At 35.9% G+C, this 18772-nt stretch overlaps 1 protein-coding gene across 7 annotated transcripts in view; it reads right to left on the bottom strand.

Moving 5' to 3' along the window:
• FTO (FTO alpha-ketoglutarate dependent dioxygenase) overlaps positions 1 to 18772 on the bottom strand; it is a 458508-nt gene that overhangs the window by 101693 nt on the left and 338043 nt on the right. The gene's annotated exons all lie outside the window — the stretch shown is intronic.

Here is an 18772-nt window from a genome sequence, read left to right as displayed (position 1 = left end):
TTTTAGTCCCATTGCTAAAATGATTATCTCCTAAGCAAATCATCCTAACTCTACTTTCCCATCTCCAATTTTTCTACTACATCAAGGGCAATTTTCTTTTGCACAGATCTGGTCAAATAGCTTTAGGGACTACCACCAAATAAAATTTAAATTTTTCTGCCCAACATTCAAAACATTCCATGCACCAAGTACCACCTTATTTTCTCAGCCTTATCTCACTCTCCCCAAAGTAACAGGGGTAAGTGACTTGCCCAAGGTCGCAAGGCTAGAAAATATTTGAGGCCAGATTTGAACTCACAAAGATGAGTATTCTTGAGTTCAAGTCTGCTGCTTTCTCCATTGTTTCACCTACTTGACCCAATAGTTCAATAGACGTTTAATAATTTTAGGAATGACTCTTAGATGAGGAAGTGGCCTTAGAAACCAAGTTCTATCTTCATAATCTCTATAGCTCTATAGCTCCAGTATCTTTGTATTCATTATTCAACAAAAATTTCACAAATTTGCATGATTCAGTTATATATAAGATTCCATGAAAGAGGAAAAATTAGAAAATATGACCCTTGATTTCAAAGAAATCAGTTTAGATACCTACAGAAATAAAGATATAAACAATGGAAAATAATGTTGAGCAGTGATGCAAATTCAAATAGAAATAGGGCCACTAACATTAAATAAGGACTTCCTGATAACCAGGGACACTTAAGTTCTAATATGTAATATTTGTTTTACTGTATTTTTATTTATTTTGCTAAATATTTCTTATATCTATATATAAACTGGCTTGGGCCCCACAAGTTTGATACCTTTGATGTGATGAATCTACCTAAGTTTGAGAAGATGTGAAATAAAGGAGTCAGGTGGGGTTAATTGCAGAATAGCAGAGAACTCAAGTATTTGAGGAATTTAGTGAAACAACATTGCTGACCAATTTATGACAATTATGTCATTTTTCTGTTTAAGAAACTACTGTTCTCAAATTCTAATAACAACAAATTGAATTTCTGTGTGAATTTAAGGTTTGTTTGTTTGTTTTTTGGTAAAGAACTTTCCTCAAAACAACCTGGAGAGGGAGTTAGTACAATTATTATTAACTCCATTTTACAAAAAAAAAAAAAAAAAAAAAAAGGGAAACAGATTCAGAGAGGTAAGTGCAATTATTATTAACTCCTTTTTTTTGTAAACCCCACTCTCTCCATTCTTAGCCGATTCCTATTTTCACACCTTTGCTCATGCTATGGCTCTATCTGGAACTCTTTCTCCATTTACACAAATCTTATCCATTATTCAAAGCCCAGTTCAAAACTCATCTCTTCCATGAAATATTCCTTAACTACTCCAGTCCACTCCATACTCTGAATTCCCTTAGCACTCAAAATTAGTACAACCCCATTTCACACTTGATAATTGTTACAATTCTTGATTATAGCTATAAAGTCAAGGAAAAAAACCTCTATTTATCCTGCAGAGATGGATTTCATTGCTTTACCCTCTGGCTACTATTGCCTGTCTTGTATAGTTCTAGCACTATTTATTTGATGGGTGCTTCATTTCCCTATACAATAATAAGTTCCTTGAGAGCATAGTCTATGTCTTACATCTCTTCTGTTTCCCACCTTGGTTCATAACACAAATCAATTAAAGCTTTAAAAATTCTTGTTTTAATTAGTCAGTTCTTTTTTGTAAAGAAATATGCATTGTATTAATCTTAATCTTTATCAGTAAGCTAGCCAAAACCAGTCCACCAATACTTTGATCAAAACTGCCAAAGACTGGTAAACTAGGCCTCTTGGGGGACTGTAGAGGGTCACAGACAGTGGGGAAACTCTGGGTGAGGTATAAGACCCTTCAGTGCAGAGGGAATCTGCTCACAATGTCTGGTTCAGCTCCCCTTCTCCCCTAAGGGCTCTCCGCCTTCCTAAGAAGTCAGGGGGTGGTGACAACCTGTGTTGTGATTGAAGCAGTGATGCCAGGTGGCAAACTATATACAACAGCAAGTTGTTTATGTGGTCCCACATGCCCAGTATATATTTGGCACATGCCCAGTGTTGCTTTGGTTACATAAGGGTAAGAGGGTACAAAAAGGGGAAAGAACTGGGAATAAATGGACTCCATATTTCCATCATCCTCTGGAGTCTCGCCCCATCACTTTTCCACTAAGACAGTATGTTTTAATCACCTCGGTGTGGGGGCTCTAGAAAGCAGGGTATGTTTTGTCACCCCAACTTGGAGGCTCTAGAAAGCAGGATACAACGGGGAGAGAGTTACCAAACATGAACTTCACTTTCTTTTCTTTTCTTTTTTCTTTCTTTTCCTGAGGCTGGGATTAAGTGACTTGCCCAGGATCACACAGCTAGGAAGTGTTAAGTGTCTGAGACCAGATTTGAACTCGGGTCCTCCTGAATTCAGGACTGGTGCTCTATCTATTGCGCCATCTAGCTGCCCCCGAACTTCACTTTCATACTTCTCAAAAATGACAGCTTATATGAATGAATGCTAAGGCATTCACCAAGCATTTATTTTGTGCCTGAAATTATACAATACTAAGTACAAAGGATACAAGATCTCAAGAAGCCTATATTCAAATGGGTGAAGACAACGCATAATGGGGAAATAGAGGCTTGCTTAGAAATGGTGAATCATCTAGTGGAGCCCACTTACTTATTATTCCTTCACAGTATTCATTCAATTCAATCCTTGTTTGTACTTTACAGATAGACTGGGACTGATGAGTAGGAAAAGTGCCATGCTAGGTTTCCCTAGATTGTTATTTAAATTCACTTTGTGTCAGCTTGTGCAAACTCCTGGCTCTGGACTTGCTCTTCTCACCTAAATCAGTTCTAGCTATTTCCTGTTTATTTCCTCGAAAATATTCAGTTTACCTAAAAGGAACTCTATCTGATTGCTATGAATGGCCCCACCAGGTCACTACGTACTGATAAATCGGGCACAGGTCAGAAAAGGCGATTTTAACTCTCAATTGGTTCAACTGGTTCATATCAGCAATTGAAAGACATGTTCCATTGCTTCAATGTAGCTTCTATTACATAAAGTATCTTATGGAGACATATTTTACTTTGCTGGGTCTTTGATTTCCTAGGGAAACTAATAAATAATCAAAAAAAAAAAAAAAAACATGATTAAAGACTGATTGAACTACCATCCAAAAAGGAAGTCTAGCCAGCAGAAAATCTTTCTGATCCAAACCTTTTTATTTCAAGAAACAGAATTCTTACTTAGCTTTTCAAAAGCCTGATGAAGGCTTCAGCTAAGTTTTGACATGAGATTTTCATATTCAAAATATCTACTGAAATAAGGGAAGAAGGATATGGATCTTGAAACTGCATTAGGATGAAATGGAGCTTAGTAAGCTAGAAAGGGAAATTACTTATCTGTAATTGGAATTCTCTCCCCCAAATCCCTTTGAAATCATGTTCAACCACTTTCCTATCATGTGCTCCTGAGAGCATTACTTTAACCCTTTATGGAGATGCCCACTATAAGCATGAACACTTATATAGTGCTTTGTGAAGAACATTTCTAAGAAATGGTCCTTGCTCTCAAAGAATTTCACACTAAAGCAATAAATTGCAAAACTTTTCAAACTAAAAAGGACCAGGGTTCACTTTATTTTCCTAGAATTCTTCTCACCTAATAAAGAAGAGACTTCAGCAATGAAGCAAGTCTGAGGACAGCCCCGGCAAGACTCTAGATGGATTATATTAGGATAAAACTACTTGGGAGCAGATACCATTTTGTTTCTTTTTTTATTTTGTTTCCTTGTATTCCCAGAGCCTAGCAGAGTACTTGATGAATACTAGGCACTTAATAAGTGTTTCTAAATTGAATCAACTTCAGAATAAAAAACTGAACACCAGTCAGTCAATGTGTGCCTGCTCTTGGGTATGGAGAGTTAAGTTGCGTTGGACTAAATAAGATGGCAGATGATTCAGGAGGAGGTTTTCCTCCTCTCTGTAGGGTGGGGGGAGAGGATAAAGGAGACATTCTGAGGAGTGGTAGGGCAAATAATAGGGAAGGGCAAAGGAGGGGATAGAAATAAAGCAGAGGAGTGAAGGAGGGAGAGGAATAGGTTGAGGATAGTGAGGAAAATAGGAAGGAGGAAAATATAAACCAATGAAGTTTAGTTTATTAATGAGCAGGCAAAGAACGCAGCTTAGAATGTAAATTGGATGAATAAAATAGAAACAGATATTTGATTAAAAATTTGAACTCAATAATATGTTGCTTTCAGGAAATGTTTTAAAAATGAGAGAGACACCCAAACATAAAATAAAGATCAGGAATAGAATTTATTATGTAAAAAAAAAAAAAAAAAGCAGGGGTAGTAATTATGATCTCAAAGTTAAAGATAAAATTAATTTAATCAGAAGAAAATATAGAGAAATCGCACTGTATATCAGCCATATTAATCAATACTGTTTTAGACTATTTAAAATAACTAGACAGTCTCAGGTTGGAATATTGCTGTGGTGGAGGAATTGATGAGCCAGTGGGTTTAGAAAAATATGGAAAGACTTGTACATATGCTATCCACCTTCAGAGAAACAGAGGATAAATGGAAATAAGCATCATACAGCCCTACATATAGATATCTCTCTTTCCCTCTTTCTCTCTATATATCTTTATATATTTGTGTATATATACACATATGCATATATGTGGATATATGTATATATATATGTATGTGTGTATGACTAGATATCTATGTATATCTACAGGTATGCATATGTATGTATATAAGTATCTCTATGTAACATATATGTATACACATACACATACATGCATGAACTTAATTGTAGCCTTCAAGGCTGGGGGAGGGTAGGAATGGGATAAAATAAAGTAAAAAGTGCACAGCAAAGAAAAAAGGAAAACCTTCAAGGAAGCAAAGATACAACATCCCAGAAAACAATGTATAGTATTTTATTACATAGGCTATCTCTGCCAAGACAACCCCAAATGGGGTCACAGAGTGGGACATGCCTGAAAAACGACTGAACAAGTGGTCATTAGCAGTTTATATTAGGTAGTTCATGGGTTTAACTACTTCAGAGATCCTTCTGACTTTCTACTTGCTTGGAATTCTAGATAAAGGTCAAATTGTACCACATTATCCACATAATAGCATAGGATTTAGAACTAAAAGAGATTTTTTTAAAAAGACTGTCTTGTGTAGCATTCTCATAGAAAAGGGGAGTAAACTGCGGCCCATACAAGCACAGAGTTTGTGTCAGAGTAAATAGCAGAGAGAATATTAAAACTCAAGTTATCTGTCTGCATTGTATCCTGCAGCCTATATCCCCCTTCAGCGTCTCCCAGAATTCTGGAAAAGGTGACTACTAGATAGTCTCGGTTGGTTTTGCTCCCAGAAATACAAATATTCCCCTCAGGCAATTGAGTAGTAACTACCAGATGGCTTCCCACATAGGAACTTCCCATGGAGGAGTTGGGGGGACTTTCCAAAGCGAGCTTATCTGCTATCCCCCACTACATCAATGAGTTTTGCTCACAAGGTTACTTATTCCCATTCCCATGACAATCAAAGTACTTACTTAAATAATATCAAATATGCCACTCCATGCCTTGAAGGAACCTCTCTCCCGCCTGCCCCCCCCCTCTCTGTATTTCTCCCCTTCCTTTATCTCTCTCTCTTATTCTCTCTCATTAAATAAATATACAGATTCAGGTGTTCAAGCAACAAGAATGAATGAAAGAAATGAATGAAAGAAAATGAATGAAAATGAATATGTGTCTAATATTTATGTGTAAATGATAGAAATAAACAGAAAAATCAAGACAAATCCCTGAGGTTCTAAAAAATTGTTCTAGTTGGAGAAACAACAAATAAAAAAAGTCCATTTGCAAGGAAGATGGAAAGGCCTGGAAGTTCTAAAGAAAAGAACTCTTTTATGGAAGGATGAAAAAAGCCTGCAAATTCCAGAGTAAGCACTTATACTAAGTCATTTAGGCTGATCAATTTTAATAAAATCTATTTAAAAATATATTAGTTGTAGGATTCAAAGTGTTGTTCAGATAAGAAATTACTGGGTTTCTGTCTGCCAGGATTTTGCAGTAGTGTTCTTGGGATAGATTTTAGTAGAAAAAATAAATAAATAAAAATTTTAAAATGTTATATTAAAAAAATTCAGTTAAAAGTGATAATTTGCTATACCTGACTACCCTTCAATTCAACAAATATTCATCAAGGCCTATTAAGTAGAGGGCATTGCATTAAACCCCTGACTCTAACTTGCTCAAAGCACTTGCTAAAGCCCCAATTAAGACACCTCTTGGGTAGTTAGGTAAAACACCTAAGCCCTCACACTCTGCAGAGGGTCCTTGCCAACCCAAACTCTGCTGATTTCTGGAGGCTTAGAAAGCTAATGAGGTCCTGAGTGTTCTCTCAGAGAACAGGCTGGTGCTAATGATACTGGCGTAAGGTTTCACCAGCTGAAGCAGACAATCTTATTCTATTTTTGTATCGTGGTGGACTAGTGAAACTTATGACCCTTCTCAAAATAATGTTTTTAAAATAACTGAAGAAAGTGCTAATTTTTAATTAAAGATTAGTGAAAATAAATTCTCCTCATCTAAGGGCATGCATCCCATGAAGGTCCCAACTACCCTAATAAGTACTACAAAGGCCAAATATGCTGACTCAACATCCAGCCTTTTTTTGCCCATTCAAAGAGAAGACTGTCCCCCAAAGCTGAGTTTATTCTTATCCAAACTCTCAAATTTCTTTCCTGTTTCATCTCCATCACATGACAAGAAAGGGAATGGGTATAATCTCCACTTTACTGGAAGAGACACTAAAGTTGTAAGGAGCCAAGAGTTTGGAGAAAGTGTTGCAAAATATCACTATCAATTAAACCCCCATGCCAAATAAATAGTTATCATGAAGTTCTAATCTTCTCATAATGCCTCCTAAGTATTGGTGAAGATATGCTTGAAGAATCAACCTGGACCATAGAATTTGGGGGTTTTAATAGCGTGGGTTTTAATGCTATTTCTTCAATTTATATTGTTATCTAAGAACTTGACAACCAAAGCTTTTATTCACTCCCTGAAATCAACTGTGGGAACTGTTCTAAAAAAGGTTATTAATTCTGTCAGTTAGGTCTTTTACAATTGGAAAAACCAGCATCATCAGCACGTGTCAATGAAATTACACACTACCGACAATCAGTCTTTTTAACCAAACCCAAACCTCTTTCCCTGAATGATTTCTCTCACTCCCAAAGGGTCTCTGGGCTCTGCCCAGGGAGCTGACACTAGTAGAGAGTAATGCCTATTCACAGAGCAGGAAGATCTGCCACCTAAACATAACTTTTTTCCCTCCATTCACTGTCATCCAAAGTACCTGAACCATGTTGCTGTGGTGTTCAGTCTTTTCTATTGGGGGTTTTCTTGGAAAAGATCCTAGAGGGATTTGCTATTTCCTTCTCTAGCTCATTTTATAGATGAGGAAACAGAGGCAGAGTCCTGTCCAGGGACACACAATTAGTTGTGTCAAAGGCTGGATTCACACAGGAAGATGAGTCTTCCTGACTCCAGACCCAGCATTCAAATATCTACAAGCTGCTCTGAACCATGATACAATGTAAGTTAGAAGATAGAAGATCTGGAGTTGGAAGATCTGACCTGACATTTATGTCCTGTGTGACTCTGGATAAATCACTTAGGCCTTTAGACCAGATGGCCCCTGGGGTCCTTCCCAGATATAAACAGATCTATGATCTACTCTTGTAATCCTGTGCGAACATACCTAGTTGTTTGATTTCTCCTTATGTTTCAATTACTGAAATCATTTGATGTGCCAAAATGAGGGAAGAAAGTAAATTTGTAACCAAGCAGAAGGAGAAAAAGAAATGCCATGAAAAATGCATACTGTGGAGGTTGCTGAACCCCAGCCAAAACTGTCTCCAAAGCAAAAGTGGAAGAAAATCATTTATCATCATACAAGATCATTCCTGTTCTCTTAAGAGGCAGGCCACACACTAGATCTTTCCTCTGAGATTCGCCATGTGCCTGGAACACGTATGGGAAGACAGATCACATCACACTCTGGATGCAACCTCTGGCTGCTTTCCTTAATAACAGAGACATTACAAAATCAAGAAGGATGTCAATTCAGGGGGCACTGCAGGTGGGTGGGTTTTGCTTCCTCTCCCCTTCCACTCCCCTACGAAACGGAAACTTAGCAAATTAATTATATCCTTTGTGGTAAGAGTATGGCCAGGCTCCAGATTTTCCCACTTTAACCTACCACAGAGTTTGGAAGAATTCAGTCCACTCAACCACAGAAATGACACTGGAGTTGGGAAGGCAAATGGAAGGCTGGACTGTAGAAAAGGAACTATGGCAATGAAACAGGAATCAATAGCTCTTGTCACTGCCACAGGCTTTTCCCAAAGATCACCAAAGGCCTTCAAAGTGAGGGGCCCAATGAACCATGTACATGGTAGAAACTCCCAAGAGGGCTTTAAGCAGAATTCAAACATTCACCTTGTATTCCACATTACTTCTGCCTACTTTCTCACAGCTCACTTTCCCCAGGACCCAAGCTGAAAACTGAAAGGGATGAGTTACAAACACAAATCCTAGTGTTTGTTAAGGGGATTTAAGCATTAGGTTCTAAGAAACTTTATACAGAAAATCTTCTCTATCCTTTTGCTAAGTTTCCAGAGGAGAGAAATCCCTTTTCTAAGTGTTCTTTGATTCACTTTTGGATGCTGATGCAACATCCTGTTAATCACTTCTGCCAGTAGCTCAAACTCTGGTCTTGGGTGAGGGCTGGATTCTCTTTACTATTTTTAGATGATTTCTAAAGCGGGTTTATTGTATGGCTTCCTCAGCCATGGTGCAAAGCTTCCATCAGAGTTCTCCAAGCCTACTACCAAGGCACTCTGTATTTAGGCTTCATCTAAGTGGTAAAGATCTAATGAAATACTAAAGAACTGAGCTATTTCCATCTTTCAGATTTTAAATACACAAAAGGTATTAGATAACTTATAATATTTGGGATGGGGATTCAGTCCCAAGGGCTACATTCTCCTGGGACATCATAAGCAGGTAAGTGTGGGGATCTTCAGAGAAAGATTAGAAAGATTAACAGGTTGAAATCTAACTCTAGCTTTGAGAATCAGAGACCTTGTTTAGAGGGTAGTTGGTGTCCAGAAAATATTTAAAAAAAAAATAAAAAAACCTAAATGTTACCTCCCCCCTCAAAAAAAAAAAAAAGATTCTTTGGGACTCAGTTATTTCATATAGAAAATGGGAGGACAGGAAAGAACTACTAACCATAAGTGGGATTCTGTGGCTGGAATGTCAAAATGACGTAGCAGTGTTATAATGGAAAGAACAGTGAAGTGGCAGTTAGGAAACTTGGGTTCTAATTCCAGTTCTATCACTTATTAGCTATATTATTCTGTATGGGGCTCAGTTTCCCAATCTATAAACTGAGACTATCAGAGCAGATATTATTAAGGGCAGCTAGGAGGCAGAGCGGATAGAATGCCATCCCTGGAGTATGAAAGATCTGAGTTAAAATATAGCCCCAAATATGATTGCAATTACAAAACACTTCATACAAAGTCAAATCTAAAAAACTTGGAAAAATATCAATTTCTTCGTAGCCTGACCTAATATAATAAAAATGACAATTCTATCTAAATTAATTTACTTAATCTGTGTCATACCAATCAAGCTACCAAAAATATTTTACAGAAAAATAAAAGAATAATAAAATTAATCTGGAAGAACAAAAGGTCAAGAATATCAAGAGAACTAATGAAAAAATGCAAAGAAAGATGGCATAACCAAATCAGATCTAAAACTATATTATAAAGTGGCAATCATCAAAACTATTTGGAAGTGGGCTAAGAAAGAATGGTGAATCAGTGGAGTAGGTGAGGCACACAAGACACAGTAGTCAAGGACTACAGTAATTTACTATTTGAAAAACCCAAAGAACTGGAAAAAGTATGGCACAAACTAGGCACAGACCAACATCTCACATCATATACCAAGTTAAGGTGAAAATGGTACATAATTTAGACATAAAGAGTAATACTATAAGCAAATTAGGAGAGCAAAGAGTAGTTTATCTGTTGGGTCTATGGCTAAGGGAAGAATTTATGGCCAAACAAAAGATACAAAACATTATGAAATGCAAAGTCAATAATTTTAATTATATTAAAAAGGTTTCCAATAAATAAAGCCAATGCAACCAAGATAAAAAGGAAAGCAGAAAGCTGAGAAAATAATTTATAACCAGTGTTTCTGATAAAAGTCTCATTTTTTAAATATACAGAGAAATGAGACAAATTTATTAAAATACAAATGATTCTCCAATCGATAAATGATCAAAAGATATGAACAGGCAGTTTTCAGGTGAGGAAATTAAAGTTATCTATAGTCACATTAAAAAATTCTAAATCACCACTGATTAGAGAAATGCAAATTGAAACAATTCTGGGGTGTATCTTACACCTATCAAATTGGCTAATATGCTACAAAAGGAAAATGACAAGTTTTGGAGAAAGTGTGGGAAAACTGGACATTAATGCATTATTGGTGGAGTTGTGAATTAATCCAACCATTCTAGAAAATAACTCTGAACTATGCCTTAAAAGCTATAAAATTGCACATTTCCTTTGATCTAGGAATATCACTACTAGGTGTATATCCTAAAGAGATCATAAAAAGGGAAAAGGACCAACATGTATAAAATATTTATAACAGTTCTTTTTGGGGTGGCAAACAATTGAATAGTGAGGGAATGCCCATCAATTGGTTAATGGTTGAACAAGTTGAACATGAACTGATATTGAGTAAAGTGAGCAGAACCAGGAAAACACAATACACAGTAAGAGCAACACTGTGCCACAATCAATCATGATAGACTTAGCTCTTCTCAGCAATGTAATGATCCAAGACAATTCCAAAAATCATAATGGAAAATGTTATACATATTCAGAGAAAGAACTATGGAGTCTGAATACAGATAAAAATATGCTTTTTTCTTCTTTTGTTATTGTTTAGGGCACTTCAGTAGCTCAGTGAATAGAATACCAGGTCTAGAGTCAGGAAGACTTATCTCTGTGAGTTTAAATCCAGCCTGAGACAACTCTTATCTCATTTTGGCACATCAAATGATTTCAGTAATTGAAACATAAGGAAAAATCAAACACTAGCTATGTGATCCTGGGCAAGTCATTTAACCCAGTTTGCCTCAGTTTCATCTGTAAAATGAGCTGAAGAAGAAAATAACAAACCATTCTAATATCTCTGCCAAGAAAACCCAAATGGGATCATGAGAGATGGACATGATTAAAAAATAGCTAAGCAACAACAAAAAAAAAGAAAATCAAGCTGGAGAAGAAAATGGCAAAGCATTTCAGTATCTCTGCCAAGAAAACCCCAAATGGGGTCACAAAGAGTTAGACACAACTGAAAAATAATGAACCAACAAAAACAACAGATTAAAGTAACTTGTACCATCAGACTGGCTTAGTTGACAGAAAAAGGAAATGATAAATATTAAAGGTTGGATGGGAAAACAGACATATTAATGTATTGTTGAGGGAGCTATGTTTATAATCTATGTCCCAATGATACCACAAGTAAGCCTATATCCCAAAAAAGGATTAAAGAAAGAGAAAGATTAAAGAACCTATATGTATTCTTTTTGCAGTGGCAAGAAGTTGGAAATTAAGGAAATACTTTAACTGAAGAAGAGCAGAATAAATTATGGTATATTAATACAACAGATTACTATTGTGCTTTAAAAATGATGAAAATGGTAGTTTCATAGAAACCTGTTAAAATTTGTATGAAGTGAAGAACAAAAGGAAAACAATTTATACTATACAACACTATGAAAACAAACAACTTATGCAAGATTTAAGGATTCTAATCAATGTAATAACTAACCATCATTCAGATTTCTTAGGAGAAAAAAATGCTGTTCACTTCCTGATAGATTGATACATAGAAGGTGGCAAATATTTTTGTAGATACCCAATGTGGGAATTTATTTACTTATTTGTGAATTTTTGTTTTCTTTTTAATTTCTTTTTGTATTAGAATGAGGCGGTGATAATAGAAAAGTAATCCTTGTTAAATGAAAAAAATATATAATTTTTAAAACCATTTTACTAATTCTGCAGTAGAAAAATGGTTGAAAGATATGAACAGTTCTCAAAAGTACTGTATACTATTAATAATCATGTTAAAGAACTGCTTCCACTCACTAATCATACAAAAAGATTTTATACAAATAAAAACAACTGTGAGATTTCATCTCACAACCAACAAGTTGGTAAAAATAACAAAAGATAAAAACAGTCAATTTTAGAGGAGTTATGAAGAGATAAACATACCTAGACATGGAACTGAGAATTGGTCCAATCATTCTGGAAAGTAATTTGGAATTATGCTAGGAACATATTCTATGTAGGTTAAAGCCAGAGAGACAGGTCCCATACACACCAAAATGTTCATAGCAGCAGTTTTTCTGGTAGTAAAAAATGAGAAATATAAAGATGCCCAATAATTAGAGAACAAATTGATAAATAAATTGTGTTTATAAATGAAATGAATATTATAGTGCATAGAGAAAGAAACAAAGAATTTAATGTATTGGAAGACGTGAATAGATGCAAAATAAAGTATGCAGAAACAAGAAAATGATGACAAAAATATAAGTGGAAAGAACAAAAAAGGGAAACTCTACCCTCATATCCCAGCTTCTCCTAGGAAAAGAGACAAGAAAATATGCCTTTTTTTTTTCTGTAAAGAACAATGGGTGTGTCAGAATTGGGTAATAATGGCTTAGTTGGTTTTGTTAACCTGTTTTTTTCTCTTTGTTTTTCCTCCACTGTTACAAAGAATAGCTCACTGGGTTAATTAAGGGAGGAGGGAAAAATAAATATTTTTTAAAAATGCAATGTAAAAAACAAAGATATCAACAAATTTAACCAAACTATTATACTAAAAACAAAACCCAACAACTATCTACCAAACCATTATTTCTTCTTAGAGCAGAATTTGAAAAATCATTCCTTTTCCAAAGGTTAGTGAGGCCAATCCCATTTATAAAAACAAAATAAATAAAAAGGCATAGTACTCCTAAATTTCTACAAGCTTAATTTAATAATCACAAAGAAGTTATTATTATACCATTAAAGAAGCAACTGTCAACTTTGTTTATAGTTTTTGAGAAACAAAGATAAAATGAAATGTTGTGATCTAGGCTTCCACAACATTCAGTAGATTAGGTGAGTATCCTGAAAATCTACTATAATTTAAGCAGAAAGTTCAATTTTACCTGTATTATCACACTTAAATAAGAACAACATATTCGGATTCCCAAATCTATTTTTGGGGAAAATGCCTTCTTTAATGACTTCATTCCACATGAAAGAAAAGAAGACTTCTATTTAGAAGCAGTAGGTGCTGGGAGAAGGCTTAGAGCACCTCATGGGCCTGGTGAAGAGTGAGCTAGTAGTGCTCAGTTTGCTCAGTTTAGGAGAGACAAAGAAATAAATCTAAAATGTTTTAAAAAAAAAAAAAAAAGAGGGGGGGGGAGAAAATATGCATAGTTTAAGTTTAAGTTGAAAGAGTTGGGCTGGTTTCCTCCAGATCCATTAATAAAACCAGTCACTGTATTTCATATTCACAGTCATCTCTGAAAGTTCTATTCTTAATTGCTCTTATGGCATCATGTTTTATTTTAGGACGGTTCAGGTTTTATTACCAAAGACTAATGGGCATAGACTCCCTAAAGAACTTGTTTTAAAACATGGACCAGTCAACCATAAAAGGGGATATTAAAATAGTGATAGAGGCTAAAGAAGAATTAAAAACTATTACTACATATTTTAAAATTGAATACTCTTTCACATTTAGAGATATAATAAAATGTGTCATAAACTTTTTGCTTTCATTCCAAAGTATTGTTGTAAGACCCAACGGTAACCCAGATGTACTTCTTCCTTCATTTAGAAGTATCCATTAAAGTTAATCACAGTTTTTAAGCCATATTAGGGATTTTTCAAATAATACATTATTTTACTTTCAAGAAAACCTTTGTAAGATAAGAAAATAAAAGGGCATAACTGAAAAACCTGGTAAAAAACCTGTTATAAGGTTCAGAAAATAAGTAAATATGTATTTGTTGTATGATAATTTATAAATGAAATGGGATCAGGGTCCTGCTATAGACAAGTATAAATTTTGATAAGAAGTCATTCAGAAAAACAAGATATTATAAAAAGCATCAGGGTTATACTCTGGTTTCTTAGATTTGAATATGTTTGTGATGCTTTCTTCTCTGGGTTTAGGATACTTGGAATTACTAAAGGGGTTCCGAGTGGCAGGTCTTAATGAAGACTCATATAAATATAAAAGTAATAATAAACACATATAAATGCTGAAATATAACATGTTAATAGAGAAAATTCATCATCTCAAGAAATCTAAGACCTTTATAAAAATGGGCTCTATCTTTAGTAGCTAGGTGACACAGTAGATAGAATGCTGGACCTAGAGTCAAGAAGACTCACCTTCCTGAGTTCAAATCTGGTCTCAGACACTTCTACTTGTATGACCCTGGGCAAATCACTTAGCCCTGTTTGCCTTAGTTTCTTTTCCAAGAAAATCCCAAATAGAATAACAAAACATTAACATGACTGAAAAACAAAAAGATTAGCATGTGGCTTATGGAACATATGCCTCTAACTCTAACTCTGTTCTATACACAGAAACTCTTAACACTAAAATGTGCCTCCAACCTTAAACCTAAAAGCCTTCAACTCGAACCCTAACCCTCCAATTCTAACCCTAATCCTAACTCTCTGTCTCTAACCCTAAATGCCTTTGACTCTCTATGTACCAAAATAGAGACAGGGTTACCAAGAATAAGATGACATTACTATAGTACCTACATAATGCAAAGTATTTACAAACATTATCTCATTTAAGTCTCCCTTTAAGACTAGGAAGTTACTATAAAACTATAGCTATTATCTCCATTTTAGAAATAAGGAAACTGAAGCTCAAGTGAAGTGATTTGTCTGTGGCCACAAGGCTTGATCTTCCTAATTATGAGCCCAGCATGTTGTGTACCATATCATAATAATGATTTTGCCTAAATAGAATTCAATTCCTTTAACTCTGACCTAACTTTGAGCTTTTATCCTATTTCATAATGTCTCATTTACTATCTGGTTTCAACTCCAACATGGGACATCAATTATGAATTGGACCAAAATGGCCTTAGAGGTTCTTTCCAATTCAGAATTTTAGGGATTACTTTCTGATTTCCTGTGACCAAATGCTTTATTTGCTGACCCAAAATAGAAAGGAGGAAAGGAGACCCACTTTGGTGAAAGTGAAGTCTCTTGTTATATACAAAACATGGAAAGGATTTGTCGTCTTTCTCAGAAAACAGGGCATCACATATAGAAAGTGATCGAAGATGACTTGTCACAATAGGAACATAATCTATCCAAATGGAACAGGCACTAAACATGCAGAGAAAAAGAAGCTGGCTTTTATAAACATGATGCTTGAAAAGACACAAAACAGAGACCTCAGCAGGAATCCAGGTTGGTGCCAGATAAAGCAGCAAATTTGGGAGTAGGGAGGCCAAGAGGCCCATGTGCCACTTCATTTCTAATTCTGTAGCACCTTCCGTTCCTCCAAACTGTTTTAAATAAAAGCATCTTGAACTGGTTTAGATTAGTCCCCACCAGGCACATTTGTAAAGATAAAAAGAACAAGGTTGTTTTCCTTCCTCCAAAAGGGGGTTGGGAGCAGGGAGTAGAGAACAGGAATGTTCAGGCTGGTCTTAGGGAAGAGATGGAAAAAGAAGAGCCAGACCTTTTTTTTAGGCTCAGATTTAAAAATTTCATGCCAACTTATTTGTTAAACTCCTAACTCTAAAGTTTTCCTTCTAATTATCCTGCATGTGTATGGGGGGGGGGATATGAGTGATTGGGGGGGCAGGGAGAAAGGGTGGAGACAGAGGGAGAAAGAGAAACAGACAGCAAGAGATAGAGAAAAAGACAGAGACACATAGAGAGAGAAGAACAGAAACAGAAAGAGACAGAGAGAAACAAAGGCAGAGACAGAGAGACAGAGACAGAGAGAGAAATAGAGACAGAGAGAGAAACAGAGACAGAGAGAGAAAGAGACAGAGAGAGACAGAGACAGAGAGAAAAAGAGACAGAAAGAGAGAAAGAGGGGGAGAAACAGAGAACAGTGAGAGAGACAGAGACAGAGAGAGACAGAGACAGAGAGAGAATGGTGCTTTGCAGCTTCTGATTTATGTAAACATTCAGTAGCCCAGCTGAACTCTATTTTAGAACAAAACAATTTCAGTTTCTAAGTGTTTGAATTACTTTAGGTAAATCTGAGGATTTACCTATTGAAGCTGGAGCAGCTCCCTTTCAACTCTGAATGAAGGAAGAATTATGAGACTGGACTTATTCAATGAGAACTATCTGTCCTGGCACTTAATCAAAGGGATTAGGATTTGGAAAGAAAAGCCTACAGGTGATCCTCCAGGAAGCATACCAAGTAGTTATCAAAAACATACAAGTTCAAAGCAGCTCAATTTTCATATGTTAAATGTACTTGGATGCAGCCCCAGGCTTGTTTCTAGGTAAAAAATTGTGTTAAAGCTGTTTGTACTTGCATACTTAGCAGACAAGAGAACGAAAAAGCCTGTGGAGAAGCAGTACCAGGTCCACCTAACCGTGATGTAACACAATAAATCAATCTTGTTCTGTTGGTGAAATATGATCTGATACCATGTCCAGACTTTCCAGGCTCTTCCTTGATTTCAGCTGTCATGGCAAATACTCATTTACCTCATCAACATGAAAAAGCTGTCACAACATAAATGCTCAGATGTCACACATACGGCATCAGCGGCTTAACAATTAGCAGTGTGTGCTAGTCACTCGTCTTGGGTGTTGTTTTCTTAAACACCATGATTTGGATTTAACAGTGTGCTAGCTACTTGGTGACTAAATGCATATACTTTTTTTTTTTTTAATACCAAACAGACACACAGAGAATCAGGTTAAAGAGAGAAACTTTGGATGGGGAGAGGGGGAGAGAGTAGTTCCTTCTTTGGAGACAAGAAGTTAAACAATATAATTTACATTAACTTGGAAAAATTGGTCTAGAGGCATACAAAGGAGTACAATTTTCCCCTGAGGGACTGCAGGCCATCATTACAACAATGTATGTCCAGTGTACAATGAAAAAGCAAAAAATATATATACTCAAATTTGGAGGTAATGTGGTATGATGGAAACAGAACTAATATCGAGTGCAAGGATTCTAAACTACATCTTGGCTTTGTTGCTATTATTTGTGGTCTAAGGGAAGTTATTTAAATTCTCTATGCCTCAGTTTCCTCTTCTGTAAAATGCCAGCTGGGTGATTAGGTGACCTCTAAGTTTCTTCTAGGTCTAAAGTTATTATCCTGTGAAATTCTATCTCTAAATTTTCTTTCCCTACATACCAAGATCAAAGCAGATTTAGCTGTAACACCATTTGGTTTACAAGGATCAATATTCTTTGCATTTGTCCCTTCCTAGCAGAACTTTGGCAGATGTCTAAGAGGAACACACCAAAAAGCAAGAACACTGCATGTGGAATTGGAGGACTTAGGTCTGATGCTTCAGGACCATGAGAATTGTGCCACTTATCTGTGTGACCTTGGATAAATTACTTCCCATATTCTGCATCTATAAAATAATTCAGGTCTGGATTACATGATCTCTAATTTCAGCTCTAAAACTATAATCCAATGAACTCGGGCAGTGGTGTCGAACTTTGTGACCCTGGGGACCAGAGACTGTCCAATAGGTTTTCTTGGCAAAGATAATGGAGTGCTTCACCATTTCCTTCTCCAACTGATTACGGCAAACGGGGTTAAGTGATTTACCCAGGGTCACACAACAAGTAAGTGTCTGAGGCCAGATTTCAATTTAGGTCTTCCTGACTTCCTGAGCATTCTATTCACTGAGCCATTTAGCTGCCCTACTTAACCCCCGAAGGCAAGAGCTGGATCAGATTCCAACTCTAAAAATCTTGAATATCCATCATCCAAATGACTCAACAAAAGTTACATGGGATGAAAGGCAAGACATTAATTTCCTCATCATCTAAAACATTAATATTTAAGAGTTAAGGAAAAAATCTGAACTGGACCAGAGGAAAAGAATGTACCAGAAAGTATGTTCGCTCTTTCATAGTCATAAATGGCAAACCTTGAGAAAACAATGGACAGGAAGAACTTGCCTATCACTCTTGCCATAGCATAGCTTGAGGCATTACTATTAAAAGAAGACTATAAAACTGGCCCCTCCTGGTTTCTTATTGTTTTGGCAATGAATAATCAATTTGAGAGTATATTAAGTTATTTAATAGGTCACCCAATAACAGAAAAAAAATGAAAGTTTAGCAATATTTACAAGAAAAAATTATGTAAAAATATTTTTATAGGCATCATAAAAAGCCACCTAAGTAATCTAAGAAACTAAGAATCAAATCTAAATATATAGGTAGTAAATGAGAAACTCTGAAAACATTACCTGATTTTAGGCAATTTGAATCCTGGGTCTAGTGAGCAAATCAGGAGAGTGGCTTTGTCTGAAATGGATTTCTGCAGACTTCATTAAGAGGCAACAATTTTTATAATTAAAGCACTGATTTCTGAGTTTAACTCACT

This window comes from Sminthopsis crassicaudata, chromosome 2, assembly GCF_048593235.1.
Source record: "Sminthopsis crassicaudata isolate SCR6 chromosome 2, ASM4859323v1, whole genome shotgun sequence".
Taxonomy (NCBI): Eukaryota; Metazoa; Chordata; class Mammalia; order Dasyuromorphia; family Dasyuridae; genus Sminthopsis; species Sminthopsis crassicaudata.
The sequence above is the reverse complement of the archived record's forward strand: the minus strand, read 5'-3'. Positions and strand labels throughout refer to the sequence as shown.